This window comes from Ursus arctos, unplaced genomic scaffold (assembly GCF_023065955.2).
Source record: "Ursus arctos isolate Adak ecotype North America unplaced genomic scaffold, UrsArc2.0 scaffold_29, whole genome shotgun sequence".
Classification (NCBI taxonomy): domain Eukaryota; kingdom Metazoa; phylum Chordata; class Mammalia; order Carnivora; family Ursidae; genus Ursus; species Ursus arctos.
The window spans coordinates 12927646-12943732 of NW_026622974.1; positions in this window are offsets into that span (position 1 = coordinate 12927646).

Here is a 16087-nt window from a genome sequence, read left to right on the forward strand (position 1 = left end):
TAGATTTGTTTTATTGTTAGATTATTGCCAGTTGACTTCTGGATACTTTGTCTCTAAAATACATCCGCAGATAGAACATGTGCATTTCATATAGTACAATTTTAATATAAAATTGAAACGCAATGAGTTTTCTGTATTATTTCCATCTGTATTAGAGATGGAAAACCCCAACACGTAATTGAAAAACAGTATTTTCCCCAAAGATCCTATTCTACCGCCACTGTCACAAAAATAATTTTTAAATTTTACATTTACAATTTGGAATGATAAAAAATATTAAGAAAAGAGACTGATAACATGGTTCCCTGGTGGTGTTCCCGGATATTTAACGTTAAACCGAGATGTCAGATCACCCTCATTCCTAAACCTTGAAGACCAGCATTCAACGACAACTCTTGGTGCTCTTCTTTTCCAAGCCTTCATGTGATGCTTATGAAGCCCAGAGAGGTTAAGTGACTTGCCTAAAGTCCCTCAGCTGAAAGGTGAAAGAACGAGGGCTAGAATCCCTTCTCCCCAAACCCACTACATTTTAGATAATATCATTTTGCTAAATGTGTAATTTGTATTTCAATAATCTTTATAGGAAGAAGTCATTCCAACGTTGACATCAAATACGAGAATACAGATAGGGATAACCAAGGTATAAAACAAAACTTCCCCAAAAAGCATTTTTCCTAAATTTGAAGATTACTTATGACTTTCATGTAGTGTGATGGGGGGGTATATATTTATGATTTCAATTTCTCCTCAAATTTCTCAGATCAGGAACTCCAGGGTAACCTTTACTATCTGCTTTGGCCAGGCTCTAAGAGCTCGGAGTGTGGAGCCCAAACTCCAGTTCCAACCAGGCATCACCAGGTCAATCCCTGCGAGCCCACTGGGGAGAGGGCCACGCTCAGGAGCTCACAGCCTGGGTGCGGCCACGGAACAGCATGGGATACAGCAAAACTCCTCAGACAGTATACAGTCTGAGGTGTAGGTGTAAACGTAGATTGAGTTTGACCAGATCACAGAGCAAAGGTTTCCCACCTGAACGTTTTGGGTTTTAACGGTGTGTTTTCTTCAATGAAATCTTTTGCTTGAAGGCTTACCGTGCGAGGAGCCTGGGCTCTAAAGATAAGCGAAGCACGGCAATTTTAGCAAAGTCGTTTATGCTAGAGCGTAATGATTTAACTTTTGAAAATTTGCTATGACTCACATCGAGAGGAAAAGTCAGGCACAGAAGGTCAATATTGACTATAGAATTTTCTTCTAACTGTAACAAGCTACGATGATACCAACTCTGAGTATAAAAACTGTGAGGGGTTGGGGGGCGCCTGGGTGGCGCAGTCGTTGAGCGTCTGCCTTTGGCTCAGGTCGTGATCCTGGCGTTCTGGGATCGAGCCCCACATCAGGCTCCTCTGCTATGAGCCTGCTTCTTCCTCTCCCACTCCCCCTGCTTGTGTTCCCTCTCTCGCTGGCTGTCTCTATCTCTGTCAAATAAATAAATAAGAAAGAAAGAAAAAGAAAGTTTTAAAAAAAACTGTGAGGGGTCGGAAGTTCCAGGAAGGAGCTTCATGTGGCTCAGCAGGCAGAATTGGCCATTTCTTGTTTTGAAGAAATTAGGTCATTGGAAGAAGAAATGACACGTTCAAAAAAATTGTTTGTTTTGTTGTTGTTGTTGTTGTTATATACTAAAAAATAGTGCCCCCTCCGAAGAAATTGGAGTGTTTTTGATAGGTAGGCTTTGGGGTCACATTGTCTCCTGTGTGTTTTACCATATTTTATCGAGATCTAATGCTAACGCAACAGTACGTAAACATTGAGATTTGAAAAATATTTATAAAGGAATGACCCTGATTCCCCACCCCCTTCATTTATTCATCTGTCACTTATCCATCTCAATAGGGATGGATCTCAAAGACATAAAATTGAGTGTTAGGAGGGACATACAGAATGAGTCACAAGGGGAACCACTTATATAAATTATTTCAGAAGGCACACAAGTCAATGGTTGATGAGCACCCACATAAATGGAAAAATATAAAGTCTGGACTAACTGGATAGCGGTCAGTTAAGTGGACATGGGGGTGATGGTCCAACTAAATTTTAGCTTTTATCTGTTAAGGTTTTATTTTTAAAAGAAGATTATATTAATATTACCCATGTGGCTTCAAGACTGAAGGCAAATATGACAAATTAATAATAATTGCTCATTCCACACAGTGGCATTATGTTTAGTATAACATTCTTTATACCTTATGTATTTTCAGAATTTTAATTTAAAATTTAAAAAAATTTGTAACAAAAGAATTTTTGAAAAAAGTGATGATGGGGGCGCCTGGGTGGCACAGCGGTTAAGCGTCTGCCTTTGGCTCAGGACGTGATCCCGGCGTTATGGGATCGAGCCCCACATCAGGCTCCTCCGCTGGAAGCCTGCTTCTTCCTCTCCCACTCCCCCTGCTTGTGTTCCCTCTCTCGCTGGCTGTCTCTCTCTGTCAAATAAATAAATAAAATCTTAAAAAAATAAAAGTGATGAACTTTCACAAGGATTTGCTGCTTTATTGTAGCAGAAATTCTTAACCAGGGAGCCTAGGGTACAATTACGTATTTCGTGGCTTCTTGGAGCGCCTACAATTGCATGTACATCAGGCCTTTTCCTGGGAAGCGGCTTCACAGGTTTCTTCAGAGTCTAGTATAAAACATCTGTTCTCTTCTCCTAAAAGGTCTTCAAGCCTCTCTTCCACCAGATACCATAAAATGCTGTGTTTCACAAAATATTTGAATAATTAAACCGTGTTCTAAGCCGCATTCGTATAAGGTATCTGCGTTCCTAGTGAACAAATGAACGTTATGTCTTCTGTCAGGGCCCAAACAGAACACAGAGCACGCTAACGAGTACCAAGTGAAGGCGTTACTTGCTATTTCCATGTTAAACCACGGAAGTGTGAGGAAAGCTCCCTGTTTCTTTCATCTTTGGATCTAAGCGACCACTTAGGAGTGACTAGAAAAAAAATTCGGTGGGGGTTACAGAAGAGGCTGATTGCTTTATATTCACAGTGCATGAGTGTACAGATACACACATTTATCTTTGAAATGTCAGTATAAACTTCAATAGCAGCTTTTAAGTATGTCGACAATAGACTTTTTTTGATTCATTAAAGTATAGCATAGTTATATTTTTGGTAATGAATGATATGTCCTTACATCAGTATCTGTGAGACCCTTCTGTGCATTTAAAGAAAACTACCTGTTTCTCGATATTCATGAGACAAATGTAGTTAAACAAATTCAATGCGTGGTTGACAAGGATGAAATGAAAAGAAGCTATCTGGTAGAACGAGTCCCTCCCTTCCTTCCTGGTCTCCTTCGTCCCTCCCTTCCTGTCGTCATTAGTCATTATTTGCTTCACCTTGGGTCAGCTCAGTACCAACAACCAGTCTCCAAGATACTGGGTGCTTATTTAAAAGAACTAACTGATTCACTCACAGCCCAGTGTCTAAAGAGCAGGTGGCAAATCGGCTTTTTGTTCAGGAATCAGGGAAGGAGTTTCCCACACCTGCTCCCTAAGTAAGTGCTCCACGACCCAACAATGAAAATAATATGAATAAGTCCAGCATCTTACCTCTACTCCTGCAGTCGCCAAGAGCCACCGGAGGGACTCCATTCTGCCTCGTCCATTGAAGTAGTGAAGCTTGGGCTTCCCCGCCATGCTTAAGGATTCCTGCAAATCAACAGAGAGAGACTGGTGAAGGCTCTTCTGCAGAGAGAGAGAGGGAGAGAAATACAAACGCACAGAGCAGTGCAAAGTTAACCAAAAGCTCTGGACTTGTGCCCAAAATCAAAGCTGTTCCTCAGCCCCAAGGCTGCCTGTGTTCTGTCTCACAAATGGAGTTTATCATCACAAATTGGCATTCTCAACACTGAATTGGATAACCGATACAGTTTTAAAAATAGGCAGAGAGAGGACAAGTGAGGAAGCCAGACAGATGGAAGGAATTCAGAAATAAGACCCTGACCAGCATTTCCTCCCCTAGCAGGTGATGAGCTTCTAGCATTCCAATCTTCTTCCTTTTTATCTGTACAGATCCTTCCCCCCTCTCCTGCCAGCACAGCCCCGACTGGCAAAACTGGGTGAGATTAGGGGAGGCTGATGCTTTTCACGTTCCCAATTAATCTCAGTACTTTAATTCAGGTGTCCTCTGAAGCCTGGAGACAGCATTCAAGAGGATTTTCAATGAGTCATTAGGATTTAAAGCAAAAGTGCAGACTTAGGTAAAGTGGGTCTTTTCACGCTTTCTTTTTTCTCTGAAAATGAAAATATCTTTTTAAGAAGCATAACCCTTGCTCACCTTAAAGAAGTTAAAGTAGTGGAGAAATTAAAAGCCCATCCACACCACCCCAAGATCACCTCTGAGGCTGATGGGACAGGAGGCGGTGGCCTTGGTGGGGTGACAGGCTCTGGACATTCAAAAGTAGCTTGAGGTGCCCAGAGAGGTGGCGCCCTGAAAGCACGGAGGCTGTGTGCAGAGGTGGGAGTGGCTTCCTGCTACGAATGGGAGCTGATTATTTTGCAACTTACCACCTGGGTCGCTCCTTAAAACAGCACTTCTACACATTAAGAGCTCAGCAAAGTAATGAAGAAAAAGGCATAGATTGAGGCATCATTTTGGAAACGAGAATGAAAAAAAAGTGACCTAGACCTGTGGCTTTTCAGCCTCCTATGTGGTACCCATTAGAATCACCCTATTAGGGGCTTAAAACACACACAGGTGCACAAGTACACACACACACACACACACACACACACACACACACACACACATGTCCTCTCTCCCTGCCCCCCTGCCTGGGTTGATTTGGGAAAGGACTGGCACCAGTGTTTTTAGAATCTTTCCCGGTGATTCTAACATGCAATCAGCCTTAAGAACCACTGATCTGGACAATGGTTTTATCAATAGCTGCTAGAACTACGAATAGAGATCTCTAGAATGGAAAGGTCAAGCTGACCACTCTACACACCTAACATCACTGAAAGTGGGGGAACCAGACATGACTGTCCTGCCAATGTGATGCAGCAGGAATTCCATCAAGCCTCAAGATACCGACGTATGGGAAATGCAGGAAACAGATGAACACTTCAGGGATGCAATTAGCAAAATCGGCAAAATCTATAATGTGCAACTCAACAGGCTTGCCATTCAGAGAGTGGTCCCCAGGCTGGCAACACACGGATCACCTGGGAAGTTGTTAGAAATGCAGGCCTCTCAAGCTCCACCCCAGACGCTCTGGAATCTACATTTTAAGATCCCCAAGGATTTACATGCACATTGAAGTTTGAGAAGCACTGTTCTGCGGGTCAAATGACTAACACGTTCCCAAAGGACTTTCTCCTCTTATACTGTGGTGATAAGAAGTTTTTAAAATTGCATGAAAATCACAGAGGCAGAGGGAATCTACAGGTTCGAGAGATTCAAGAAATTCTTTAAGCAGATGCAATGTACAGAAAATATTTTTGGATTCTGATCTTCATAGAACAATTATTTTAAAAATAGATGATACGATTAGAGAATTTGAACCAAGAACATTTAAAAACAAGGGAATTACTGCTAATTTTTTAGGTATTATGGTGGTATTATGGAATGTTTTTCAGAAGGAATCCTTATCTTGAGAGACGCTGAACGGGGGATCCAATTAACCTAAAGCTGGATTCCTGACCTACAGAAACTAGGAAATAATAAATGGATGTTATTCTCAGCCAAAAAAAAAAAAAGAAAAAAAATCCGTATCTTTCGGAGACTCGTGTCAAAGGATTTATGGATGAAATAGTATGATCTTGGGATTTGCTTCCAATTAACCCAGTTGTGAGAGGGAATGGGTGGGAGTCTAAGTATAACACGAGAGACCTTTTGTTGCTAATTGCTGCAGCTGGGTGATGGGTACAAAAGCTGCTTAGACTATCCACCCATTTTCATAAATGTATGAAATTTCCCATCATAAAAACATTTTTAATTGTTCAGCAAAAGCTGATGTTATTCATACTGGACTGAAGCTTTAAAGGCCCTGGAGTGGCTTCTGAATCACAGGGAGATTTGAACAGTGTTCCTTCCAGCTTCAGGGATGAATGTGTGGGATGAATGCTCAGCCTAGATTTAGTTTGTACCCCTGGTGGAATGAGGCTCAAAACAGAAATTAAACTCAGAGAAATATAAGAAAAAAATGTGCGCTCTTGAATTTGTGAACCCGCTCACTTGGGTCTCCACCCTGCTGTATCCACTCTGAAAAGTTCCCTCTGAAAAGTCCGAGGCCCAGGGATCTTGTGAGCTGACCCACCTTCCCATCTGGTCTTGCCCACAGAAGATGTGGGGCAGATGGGGAAGAAAGCAGGTGTCTCCCACGGGACCCTGGGCTTCTGATTCTCATGCTGTCTTGGGGAGATGGCTGAGAGGGGTTGAGTTCCCAGAGCCTGGGGAGGCCCCTGCGAGGACCTGGGGCTAGAGACCTCTGGTCTCTGGTTCCATCAGCTCTGGGCTGGTTCCCACAGAATGGAGGCCAGTGAGCAGCCTGGGGCCTGTGCTGGGGAGGCTCTGACAAGCATAGGTGGGGGCCTGAGCTGGGGAGAACCTGAACTTCACCTGCCACCCACAAGGCCTGTGCCCGACTCCCAGCAAGACTGCCAAGAGGGCCCTGTCCAGACCCTCCCCACCATAAGCACTCACTCTTGGGGGTGGTTCTCTGGAGACCCACCAGCCTGGGACACAAGCTCTTGTCCCCTCTGATTTCCCTGGACCCTACTTGGGCAAGCAGAGCCTTGCTTTCCCTCAAGTGGGGGCATCTCCAGCATTCTGGACCTGGGGTTTCTTGAGTCACCCCCACTCCCCATCAGTTGACTAGACCAGCACAGGGCTCTCCTATTATCCTATTCCCTCCCCTACCCCACTTTTGGGGGATGTGGAAGGCCTCTGTCCCCAACTCACGTGCCTGCCTGTCCCCCAGTTAGGGACTGTGACATTCATGAGTACTTGACTTGGGGGGCAGCTTATCTGAGCCTTAATAGAGAAAACCACACCTTAGAGAAAAAAGAAATCAGAGAAGGGCCCGGGTGGTGACTGGGAGAGCCCTCAGATATGTAGTGTATAATGGTAAGTCCCCAGTCCACTCCTTTCAATTGTACGTATTGATTTGAGGTGAGAGAGTAACAAATATAACTAAATCAATATGACTCATTCATTTTAAACCATTCGAATTGTAATTTGGGCTTTCATTAAAGCTATAACTTTATTATAACCAGAAATTGGATGTATTGTGTGTATATAGTAAACACACTGTAGCAGAATTGCTGGGTTTTAACAACTGAACTTGTTTGCTCAAGAGAAAGTACTGAACTTCCTCCTACAAATGACCCCAAATAGATTTCCAAGCAAAATATCATCTTCCACCAACTTTTTCCAGCTGTCTTTCCTTTTGTAACTACTTCCAAATCTGTTTTTTATGGAGGACAAGGGAAATCATAAGAAGGCTCAATAATAGACTCTAAGAGCACCGATTACAGTGCTCCCCCACCTATTTGCAGACAATAAAAAGGGATTAGAAGCAATTATTGTGCATTTATTCCACTCTAGCTCGAAGAACTCCATTAGGCAGGTACACCTGCTAAGTAGATAATTTCACAACGTTCAAGTGGGTATCTGAAATTAAAAAAAAAAAAATCAAAGGTAATAATCCATTCTTTCAAGGATGTAATAATAAAAGGAATTAAACAGACCAGTAACTACACGTCTTCTTCCTGATCCTCCACTTAGCGTTCTGGAGTTTTATCTCCAATTATGTTGGCATCATGCCCCATTCTGCTTTGTCTACTGAAACCGGATTTTCAGTAACACTGATTCCTGGATAATCTATGAGAAAGAGTAAGGATGTTCCCCTCTGCAGAAGTCAAGCTAGAAGCCTCATGCACAGTGAATTTTTATGTGTCCTTCGGTATTGAATGCATATTTTCTGGTCTCTGGAAAATCTTTCTGTCCTGCTGATGCCATAAAGTAAAGTTAGTTTTGCTCCCATAAAGATATTGTCCTGGCATACATTGGTCTGCTCTGGAAAAGTCTGTGGTTCCGTGTTGTGGCCAGAGGATTGCTTGTTTAGGAACAAAATTATTATGAATGGTGGAAAAGGAGGCTTTGTAAAATAACCAGTGGATAGCCAGATAAGCAAACAAGTTAATTTATTTAAACTATATCGGAAAACATTTAAACAAAATCAATGATTTCTTCAAGAAATCCCAATGACCCATTATATATTCATCTCATGTTTTTCAATTGTCGAACAACCTTAAAACACGGAACTTCGCAATTAGGTACAAGTCAGCCCAGCAGCATTCAGGACGTGTTTTCCTCGAGTATGTGTATGTGGGTGGAGTGTATGTGTGAGTGTGCAAACACAAACACAATTGTGTGCCAGAAGCTTCGTTTCAAGAAAGCTTAGCATAAAAGTATTAATTTATAAAACAATCTAAGAAGCCATTATTCCTACTATTACAGGGCTCCTTTTGGTTCTTAAATGATTTAGTAGGTTTTTAAGCAGGAAGCTCTCTGATATATTTAAACAATTCTGTTAAAATGTTTTGATTCACGCTTCCCTTCTCCGTGAGTTGCTCCCAGCAAACAGTAGTCTCAATGAAAGTTGTTAGGTGGCCCTGTCCTTTTTACATTATTTCATCGTAATTCAATTTTTTCGTACAAGTTTTACAAATCATACCAACATACTTATCCACTAGCCTCCAGAAAGGTAGTTTCATTTAGTTTGGAAAATCCACACAATGTGACTGGTTTGCAGTTTTCTTGTCATCCTTTTTTGGGTGCAAAAGATGAGATTGTCTTCTATAGTTCAAGTTATGTTTTCAAATATCTATAATGTGAAGTTATTCCTCCCAAAATACTGTCTCGTCTGGGCAAAATCTTATGGAAAAAAGCCAGACATTGGATTTCCGTTTCATCTAGGATAAAATCCAAATTCCTTGACAGGACTGGTAGGAGTGTGTCATCTGCCATCTGCCGCCCCATCTCAGGCCACACTGCCATTCCCCACTTTCCAGCCCAACCTCCTCTGGCTTGGGGTACACAAGACACTGCGCACTTCCCCACTTGAAGACTTGGAGGTTGCTGGATCCTCGATCTGGAACCCTTATTTTATTTATTTATTTATTTATTTTTTTTTTTAGAGAGAGAGGGAGAGGACAAGTGGGGAGGAGGGGCAGAGGGGGAGAAAGACACCCTGAGGCTCCATCCCATGACCCTGAGATCATGACCTGAGCTGTAGTCAAGAGTCAGATGCTTAACCGGCTGAGCCACCAGGTGTCCCTCGGTCTGGAGCCCCCTTGCCCATCTCCTTGCCTGCCCGTTTCTTCTCACTTTAAATGTCTCATCTTAAAGGTCATTTCCCCAGAGTGGGCTTCCCTTACCATCCAACTAAAGTAGAGCCCTTGTTGGTAAAGGGGTACAAGGTTTTACATGTAAGTGTAAAGGTCTGAGGATCCAATGTATAACACGGTGACTATAGTTGATAGCACTATTGCATAACTGAAACTTGCTAAGAAAGTAGAACTTAAATGTTCTCACAAACAAAGGTAAATATGTGAGGTGATGGATATGTCGACTAACTCAATGGGGGAAATCCTCTCCCAGTGTTTATGAATATCACACATCACGTTGTATACTTTAAATATCTTACAATTTTATTTGTCAATTTTATACTTCCATAATGCTGGAAAACTATAAAGTAGAGATCTCCCCTTACCTGCCCCCCAGGTACTCTCTACTGTAGTCCCTGTTTAATTTTCTTCATATCCCTATCACAGGCTATAATTGTGATATTTGTTTGTTTGTTTATGGTCTATCTCCTTTCACTAATGTAAATCCCTTGAGGTCAAAGGCCTTTGTCCATTTTGCTCATCCCCATGTCTCTGCACCCTTGCAACATCTCATATTAGGATTCAAAAGATAATTTCTGAGTCAATGAATAACTGGGAGAGGCTTTGGCCTGTGTCGGGAGATCTGGCCTCTAGGCTGATCCTACCATTGACTAGCCCTGTGACCCTAGACAAACTCCAACCTCTCCAGACCCCTGCCATTATTCATCTAAAATAGGAAGAATAGATGTCTGGAGGGTAAGATGGCTGCCAAGTTTTGATACTTGCTTCTTCCTTCCTCATTTTCTCACAATAACACTGGAACAATCAGTATTTAGGGCAACCTCAGAAAAAGTATGGGTAGGTCTTGAGATAGAACAACAAGGTCAGGATGGTATCACAAAAGAATTTTAATCAGCTTCCGTGCTTCCCCGTGTCTATGCGTGGGGCCCAGCCTTCACCAACAATGCTTAATAGCCACCTTCCTACTGAGTAGGAGACATTTCTCCACTACAACTACCTTGCACACCTTCCCCAGTGCTAGGGTGAGGCATCTATAACCTGAGGACATGGGAAGAGAATGGAAAGAAACATTCATATCCAGAGCGCTTGTGGGAATGGCCAGTATTTGTTGAGTTCATCAGTGAAGGCGCCATGATGGAAAAGGCACAGCTACACTGGCTGATGGTGGTGGAGAGACCATTCCAAGATAAGAAGGAAAGGAGCTTAGGGAGCGTGGGACAGTTGTCATGTCATTCTTGAGGCATATCCAACTTGCCCTGTCAAATGCTGCATTCAATGCCCAATGTCAGGCTCTGGAACAGACTCTTGTGAAGCATCCTTCACAAGCCTGAGCTCTGGAGGAGGGAGGGCTGTCACTGGTAACTTGTCATTCATTTTGTGAAATTTCTGTCCTTTGGAAATGAAGCAAGATTGGGTGCAATGAGTGTGACAGCATGTTGGCAAGAAAGGCGTATAAATCACTCAACTAAGCAAAGGGAGCCCCAGCATTGTGTGAGCACTAGAGTTTAGTGGAGGGCGGGGGGGGGGGGCTCTGGCAAAAAGTTGCTGATGGAAAGGGAGGGTGGGCTTGGGTTTACAGTAAAGAGATCAAAGAAGATGGAACTGTGAAGAGATCTTTGAAGCAATAGGACTAAGATGGTGGTTAGTTCATTGGTTACGAAACAAAAATTCAAGACTTTGGCCTTTGGCAAGAGGAAGTGTAGTCAGAATGCAGACCCCTGGAGCGTTGGAAGTGACAGGAAAGAGGGAAGGAAATAGCCAACAGGAAAACCAGCCAGGGATAAAAAAGGACTGTTTTGATTAGTTTTGCAGCATTTGTTGGTTTTTTGTTGGTTTTTTTTCTTGTTTGTTTGTTTGTTTGTTTTTGAGGGGTGGAGATGGAGGTGGCTAAGGGAGTTAGGACAGGAGAGACCTAAGTCGTTTTGTAATCAGAAGGCGATGTTCCAGAGGCGAGGGAGGCAGGCAAGGCAGCATGGCAAGCAGACGAATTGTCCAAAATGACTCTCTACAGAACAGGTTTGTGGGGCTATATTTGCCTCCATTAGTATTATTACCATATTTGGGGGCATAACTGATGTGTAATAAAGTACACATCATTTAAGTATACAATTGGATAAGTTTGGACATATGTATACCCCTGTGAAAGCATCACCACAATCAGTAGAGTGAACACAGTATATCTGATGCCCCCGTCGCAATCCCCTGCTCCTGTCCCTCCCCATAGCACACCGGTCTGCTTTTTGTCCTGCAAAATCTGTCTGCGTTTTCTAGAAATTCATGTAAATAAAAGCATACAATAAGTGCTCTGTTTTGTCTGGTTTCTCCCACTCAGCATCATTGTTTTGAGACTAGTCTGTGTTGTTATGTGTTTTCCTTCTTGTTTATCGCAAAGTAGCCGTATTCGTTTCCTGTGGCCACGGCAACAAATGGCCACACACTGGGTGGTCACACAACAGAAGCTGATTGCCTCACACGTCTGGAGGCCAGGAGTCTGAGATCAAGGTGTTGACAAGGGTGGTTCATCGCGAGGGCTGTGAGGGATAATCTGTGCCATGCCTGTCCCCTAACTGGGGCTGGCTGCTGGAGGTCCATGGTGCTCCTTGGCTTGTGGGAGAATCTCTCCGATCTGTATCACAGAAAGGGACACTGGGAAAGGAAGCGGAATAGGGGACTTATGGACAAAGATAATGAGATGAAGGAGGAAGAAATAAAAAGAAGAATGAACTGGAAGGTGTTGAGGGGAAGCATGGAAAACTTTCCCACTCGGCCTGTCAGAAATTTCTAGTTTCTCTTTTGGCCATTCTCCAACATAGAATTAAGATTTTTAAGAAAATGTAATTTCTCTGTTCCAGCGAACAGATTGCTCTGAACCGAAGAGCCCCAACCTGCTCCAAGAAGTCAGTCTGGCTCTGATGCCGTGGCTGAGCACTAGATGGCGCGCTTTCCAGAGCAATGGGGCCTTCCCGGTGCCAACAACCTGCGCGTTCAGGAAACTTGCCACTGTAGTACACATGCTCTCTGCTCTCAGCCGACTTCCCACCATCTCAGATGAAGCCGAGCCCAACCCATTTCACGTTAGTTCTCAGGTAAAGTCTACTGTCCCACACATCTGCCTTTTCTTGGAGCAGAACTTCCCAAAAGGGTGGTCGGTAGCTGCTCTCCCTACTTCTCACTTCCCATTTCCTCCTCAACCCACTGTGGTCAGACTTCTGTCCCACACTCCACTGCTCTCATCGAGGCCAGCAGCGGCCTCCTGTCCCCAGATTCACCATTCACTCTCCAGTCCTCCCGCTCCTCTCCTCATGATGCCACACTTCCCGGCTCTCCCCGACTTCACGGACACGGCCTCTCAGATTCCGTGGCTGGCTCCCACTCGGCTTCCCTCTTCCACTCTGATTGCTTTCTCATCCTAGCTGGGTCTCCAATCCGTCCCTGTCATCAGAGGTGTGGCCCTAGATGATAGATCATAAAGGACATTGCTGTTTCCGTCTTATTCTCCCTTGGATTGCTCTCTCTGGGGGAAGTTAGCTGATCTAACATGAGGATACTTAAACAGCCCTACAGAGAAGCGGACATGACAAGGAATCGAGGCTCATTGCCAACAGCCACGTGAGGGTACCATCTTGGAAGTGCATTGCCCATCCTCAGATGACTGCAGTCCCTACTGATGGCTTGACATACAACCTCCTGAGACATCCTGACCCAGAACTGCCTTCCTAAGTTGCTCCCAGGCTCCTGATGCTCAGAAAGTGTGCTAGAGAGTAAATGGTTGTCGCTTTAAGTCACTAAGCACTAAGGTAGGCATGATATATCCACGCCTACCTCTCTGACCTCATCTTCCAGTACTTTCTCACCGTGCTCCCACAGCATCTGCCTACCTACTGTGCCTGAGACACAGCAAAGTTGTTCTTGACCAAGACCCTTGTCGTCTCGGTACTTCTGGTGAGCATTCTGTTGCCTAGGATCTTCTCATGCCTGGCTTCTTCCTGTCATTTAGGACTTAGTCTTCTATGACCTCTCACTTTAAGTTAACCCCTTCCCCATTGCCATCCTAAAAACTCTCCATCACCCTCCTAGGGTTTTATTTTCCGCCTATTACTCATCACTGATCATAATCATTTTTTCATTGATTTGTTTACTCATTGTCTGAGCAGGAAAATGCTCTTATATGTATCACGGCATCCTCTGTAGCTAGAAGAATGCGGAGAACCAAAGTAGGTGCTCAGTAAACATTTACCGAATTTATTCTTTGTTTCCTCCGCAGTAGTTTTAAAGAATAAAACTATTTCAATATGATTTATTTATTTATTCAATATGAATTTATTCTTTGTTTCCTCCGCAGTAGTTTTAAAGAATAAAACTATTTCAATATGATTTATTAGAACCATAATCCTTAAGAAGATTCCATCAATTTCTAAGGTCAGAGTCTTAATATTTCTTTTCTACTAGGTATCCTTGGCTTGCCTGTTGACTTAGAATGCCACAATTATGTTGAAAGTTCCAAAGGACAAATATTTTCAAACACAGCTGTTGGACACAGAGAGGAGGTAAGGATTTTGAGAGAAAGGGAGGAGGCAGAATAGACCAACAATAACACAGATAAAAGTTGTGCTGACTCATGGGTGTCTCATCCAACCAGATCTGGTTGGCAAAATGTTGCTAGTACATACTTGTTCTTCAAGCAGATTTTGGAAAATGGGCAAGTTACCACGTATAAGAGCTCAAATCTTGACCTACTTCCCCCAATACAGTCAGAGAAATCAACATCTATTTTCATTTCAATTATATCTGTACGATCTCTCCGTGGAAATGGTGGGTGGTAGAAGGGTCAAATACCAGAAGTAAGTTATTTTGTAACAAACATCTTTATACTTTTATGTCACAGATTATCCAGGAACAATATTCAGAATACTTGACATCCTGTATAGTAAATATAAATTAGTATATGTCAGTATATATACTGACAATTAATAATATTGCTTTTTCTTTTCTAACTAAACTATGTATGGCATAAACATTGGTAAAGCCATGGTGCAAGCCAGTCAGAAATCACTGTGATAGTTTCCAGTCATTTGTGATTTTTACTAATTGTCTATGTGTTGTGGGTTGGGTTGGCAGTGAGTGCCATCTGCTCTGTCAGGGTGGCCCATTCCTGCACCCATGACTCTCAGCCCCTTCCTAGTCCCACTACTGCTTTCTGCCCTGTCCCACGGAGAGTAGGGGAGGTACAGGCCTTCCAGTTGGGGCTGGCCCCAAGTGCATCACCATCCCTTGAGGTATCTTAATGCTACTCCAGCTTTGCAAATAGGCATTTCACTAACCTCTCCTTAGCCACCGTTTTTGAGATGAGGTGGTATCTTCTTCTTCAGGTACTCAGAGCACCAGCCATAATGAGGTAAATCTTAGGAGTTCACTTCAAGATCATTAAAAAGGGGGCACCTGGGTGGCTCAGTTGGTTAAAACATCTGCCTTCAGCTCAGGTCATGATCCCAGAGTCCTGGGATTGAGTCCCACGTTGGGCTCCCAGCTCAGCAGGGAGTCTGCTTCTCCCTCTCCCTCTGCCCCTTCCCCTGCTTGTGATCTCTCTCTCAAATAAATACTTTTTTAAAAAGATCATTAAAAGGAATTATAAAATATGTTATAAACTGGGGAAGGCTGGATGTGATGAGGTTGAGGACCTCTGCTCTGGAGCAAAGGTGTAAGGATATGTTATTGGAAGGATAGATAACAAAGGCCCCTCCTCCTCATAAACACCTTGAGGAGTCCCGAGCAGGAAAGAGAGCACGTAAATGCAAAGGGAAATGGGAGCCTCCTGGGAAGACAACTTAGCACATCTTGCTTGGGCTGCATTGACCTAACGCTGAGTAGACATAAAGGACACAAGCCATGTCCCCCATGTATGTGTCTGCCGTGCCCTATGCAACCGTGGGGAAGTTCACACTATGAAAATGGGCAGTCAGGGCTAGGGCCCTGGGCTCAGCCCCACTGAGCCTGTGTTTCTTGGAGGAGCCCACGTTATAGGCTCAGTAGACAGCTGAGGCTTCACATCACGTGACGTTCCACTCTCTCCTGCAGAGCAACATGCTGGGGGGAAAAGGGCTACATATCTTCATGTAAAGATCCCAGGCCTGAGTGACAGCAGGGAGGGAGACCTCCCCTTCCTTCTCTCTGAAGCTAGAGCAAGACGATGCTGCTGCCCAGATGGACGAATGGTGGACGAGGGTTTCAACCCGAGCGCCTCAGATCAGGCAGTCTGTGGGACAGAAGAACTCCATGCGGCCCGAGGGACAGCCAAGAACAGGTACTGCAGCAGACCGCTGCTGGGATTTTTGCTGTGTCAGGGCTACTTGACTCCTTGAATGGAGTAAACCCCTAGGACGCTGGGTTTACCATTACAAAAGAGACTGCGTGGGGAAGAACGTTCTTGCTATTTCAAGATGGATGCTTGAGTGACTTACAATGAATATTAAAAAGATGTGATTTGACTATATGTACATCAGGCTGGGAAAGCAGGCTATATGGCTGCACTTCGGGGGCACCCTATTTTCCTTGGAACAAAATCCAAACTGCCCCCTCATGACAGACCATGAAGGACTCACAGATTCAAGCAAATGTCTCCCAATTAGGTTCATGCTCAGTATGATCTCTTGCCCTAGCATGAAGTTATAAAGTGACTTGTGT